We start from the raw sequence: 4,024 nt of genomic DNA on the forward strand, positions 1-4,024 counted from the left end.
GAGGGGAAGACCCTCTATGAGATGGATTGATTCGGTGACTGGGGCAATCGGGATGGGTGTGTCAGAGGCGGTGCATTTGGCGCAGGATAGATCAGGGTTTAGGGCTGTTGTGCATAGGGTCGCTATGAGTCGCAAACAACTCGACGGCACATAACAACAACAACAATATGCTTCTCTGTTTGTAAAAACAGATCGCCAAGCCCTATTTAGAAGGCATTTAGCAGCATATAAAAAAAATAGACTAGAATGGGAACACTGTCAAATAGGATGGCCACACTGATCACATGATACTCATATTACCTAAACAAGTTCCATATATTGTACCTTACTAATATGCAGGTAGTAGCTCTGGTGGTGAAATCTATAGCTTCACTATTAATCAAAAACCTGTGGAACTCCAGTTCAAATTCATTATCTGTCCCAGGACAAAGATGGGCAATCTCCCTGTTTTTATAGTCTCAGAAATATTTTTGAAGGTTTACCATGAGCTAGAATCAACTCCAACTCTGAGTGGTAATGTTGGTTTAATATAATTTGACTAAAACCTCTACTTTGGGGGGGAAATCCCAATATAATGCCTTTACAAGTAATTCCTTGCTATTCAAATGTGTTTAATTCCTGAGTAAGGGATACCTGTATATATCAACAAAAAGATATCCATGATATCTTCACTCTTGGGCCTATTTATCAGCTATAGTGAAAACAAACTGTTAATTTTCGAATTCTAATCTCATTTAGGAGCTCTGGTAGCAGTCCCTCAGTGCTGTGCTGCACCTGGCCCAAATCCACTTGTCGCTCTGAGGGAGAACAATGGGTAGTCTCCTCTCCCAATGAGGTACAGATTTACAAACCCAATGGAGGGCTGCTATGAGTTGGAACTGATTCACTTAACAGTGGGTTTGAGTTTAAACTTAGTTAAGGAACTATATTAAAGTCCCTAGTGTGTTGCACTGCTAATTAGAGGTCTGGTGTGTCTTGTGATTTGAATTGACCTGCAAGCTGTGAGGAGAAAGCTGGGTAGTCGTCTTCCATTAAGATTTACAATCTAGGAAAGCTATTGGGGGTCACTAGGAATCAGAAGAGACTCAAAAGCGATGAGTTTTCATTGTGCTTTAAACTTGCTTTAAGCTTCCTTTGAACTAGTATTAAAAAAAACCCCTAGTATGAAAATTTAAGTATTTTCCTTATAAATTATTTAATTTGATGAAAAAGTTTGCTGATATTAACGATAGAAAGTTTCTGTAAGAATCATATAGTAACACTACAACAAGATAAAGGTAAATAATCCATTTGAAAAATGGGCACAGGTTATGAACAGACACTTCACTAGAGACGACATTCAGATGGCCAACAAGCACATGAAGAAATGTTCAAAATTCCTAGCTCTAAGAGAGATGCAAATCAAAACAACAGTAAGAATAGCAAAATTTAACAGAACAGCAAGCAACAAATGCTGGTGAGGTTGTGGAGAAACTGGAACCCTTATTCACTCTTGATGGGAGTGTAAAATAGTGCAACTACTCTGGAAGGAGGTATGGCGCTCTCTCAAAAAGTTGCAAGTACATGTTTATTGCAGCTTTGTTCACAATAGCAAGGAGTTGGAAACAACCTCAGTGCCCATCCACAAACGAATGGAGAAGTTGCGGTATATTCACACACTGGAATACTATGCTGCATTGCAAAACAAGGAACTCATGCAATATTATTCAGAATGGGTGACTCTGGAGGACATTATGCTGAGTGAAGTATCCCAGTCACAGAAAGACAAATACTGCATGGTGCCACTGTTGTAAAGCAGGACTGACCTCGGGGTTGAGGGGAGACTGAGAAAGATGGGTTCAGTAATGTACACTGCATTGAAACAGATGAGGGAGAAAACTGTTTAAAAGCGGTATGTGATTAGGTATTTTTGTCATGCCAGGTGTCGAGAGCAAAGGCTGCATAGTGGAATGGACCTGGGGGGGGGGGGGAAGGACTGTAAAACAAGGAAGATGGTGCAGAAGAGACGGCGGGCTTCTGCTGCTCGTTCAAGGGACCGAATCCTTTCGATCTGGCCTTCTCCCTAGACCAGGCCCACTTCGGGCACGGGGACGGCGACGGGGACACTGACTTCAGCCCGGCCCGCCCAGATGTGCCTGCAAGCCAGCCCATTGACATCCCAGATGCCAAGAAGAGGGGGAAGAAGAAGAGGTACCGGGCTATTGACAGCTCCTCAGGACACTTTGAAGATGTGTACCAGCTGCAGGAGGATGTGCTAGGTGAGGGCGCACACCCCTGAGTGCAGACCTGTATCAACCTCATCACCAACCAGGAGTATGCAGTCAAGATCATTGAGAAGCTGGGGCACATCCGGGGCAAGGTGTTCCGGGAAGTGGAGACACTGTACCAGTGCAAGGGACACAGGAATGTTCTGGAACTGATAAGAGTTCTTCGAGAAGGAAGACCGCTTCTACCTGGTGTTTGAAAAGATGCGGGGAGGCTCCATCCTGAGCCACATCCACCAGCGTCAGCACTTCAATGAGCCAGCGTGGTGGTGCAGGACGTGGCCAGCGCCCTGGACTTCCTGCACAACAAAGGCATCGCCCACCGGGACCTCAAGCCAGAAAATATCCTGTGTGAGCACCCCAACCAGCTCTCCCCCGTGAAGATCTGCGACTTTGACCTGGGCAGTGGCATCAAGCTCAACGGGGACTGCCCCCTCCCCCCATCTCCACGCCAGAGCTGCTCACCCCGTGCGGCCTGGCCGAGTACATGGCTCCCGAGGTGGTGGAGGCCTTCAGTGAGTAGGCCAGCATCTACGACAAGCACTGTGACCTGTGGAGCCTGGGCGTCATCCTCTACATCCTGTTCAGCGGCTACCTGCCCTTCGGGGCCACTGTGGCAGCGACTGCGGCTGGGACCCCGGAGAGGCATGCCCGGCCTGCCAGAACATACTGTTTGAGAGCATCCAAGAGGGCAAGTACGAGTTCCCAGACAAGTACTGGGCCCACATCTCCTTCGCCGCCAAAAGACTTATCTCCAAGCTCCTCGTGCCTGATGCCAAGCAGAGGCTGAGTGCCGCCCAGGTCCTGCAGCACCCCTGAGTGCAGGGGTTTACCCCAGAGAACACGCTGCCCACGCCCATGGTCCTGCAGAGGAACAGCTGTGCCAAAGACATGGCATCCTTTGCTGCTGAGGCCATTGCTATTAACAGGCAGCTGGCCCAACGCCGCCCCTGTACATAGCCCCGCCCCGCTCCCCTAGATTGACAGGTTTTTTAAGCTATTTTCAAGGCTGGTAGCGGGGCTGGTGTCCTAAGCCCTGAGCTCAGCTGGGGATAGTGTTTCTATATAAGGTTTTGCTGTTGGGTTCCCCCCCCTTCCCCCCCCCTCACCTGCCTTCCCTCCTTCTCCCTATTTTTAATGGTATTACAAGCAAAAGCAAGCACCCGGTGGGGGGGGGGAAAGGGTAGTGTACTGGGGGGAGGGTTGGAAGGGGATAAAAGTGCAATAATGAATGAATGGAAATCCAAAGTCTGTAAATTTTCATTGAAATTAATAATTTTTTTTAAAAAGACTCATATAGTAAGAGACCTCAAAAGTCAGCGTTTGAATCCTCTAGTCCATTAATTAGACTGTTGTTATGTGCCGTCGAGTCGCTTGCGACTCATACCGACCCTATGTACAACAGCTCTAAACTCTGTCCTGTGCCAATCGCACTCTCTCTGACACTCCCATCCCGATTATCCCAGTCACTGAATTAATCCACCTCGTAGTGGGCCTTCTCCTCACAACATGTCCAAAGTATGTTAGACGGAGCCTCAGAATCCTTGCCTCCAAGGAGCCACTCGGTTTAACCCTTTCCAGGATGAAATCTGTTTGTTTTCCTAGCAGTCCATGGTATTCTCAATACTCTTCTCCAGCACCACAGCTCAAAGGCATCAATTCTCCTTCTAACCTCCTTAGTCATTGTCCAACTCTCTGATGCATAACAAGTGATTGCAAAGACCATGGCCTGTATCAGCTGCACCTTAGTCTCCAGAGAG

General features: G+C 47.4%; 1 pseudogene; it reads left to right on the forward strand.

Annotated features, from left to right (window-relative positions):
* Positions 1 to 333: 333 nt before the first annotated feature.
* Positions 334 to 3,224, forward strand: LOC102854401 (annotated as a pseudogene).
* Positions 3,225 to 4,024: the final 800 nt, after the last annotated feature.

Source organism: Elephantulus edwardii, unplaced genomic scaffold, assembly GCF_000299155.1.
Source record: "Elephantulus edwardii isolate Elephantulus edwardi_28Jun2011 unplaced genomic scaffold, EleEdw1.0 scaffold00360, whole genome shotgun sequence".
Taxonomy (NCBI): Eukaryota; Metazoa; Chordata; class Mammalia; order Macroscelidea; family Macroscelididae; genus Elephantulus; species Elephantulus edwardii.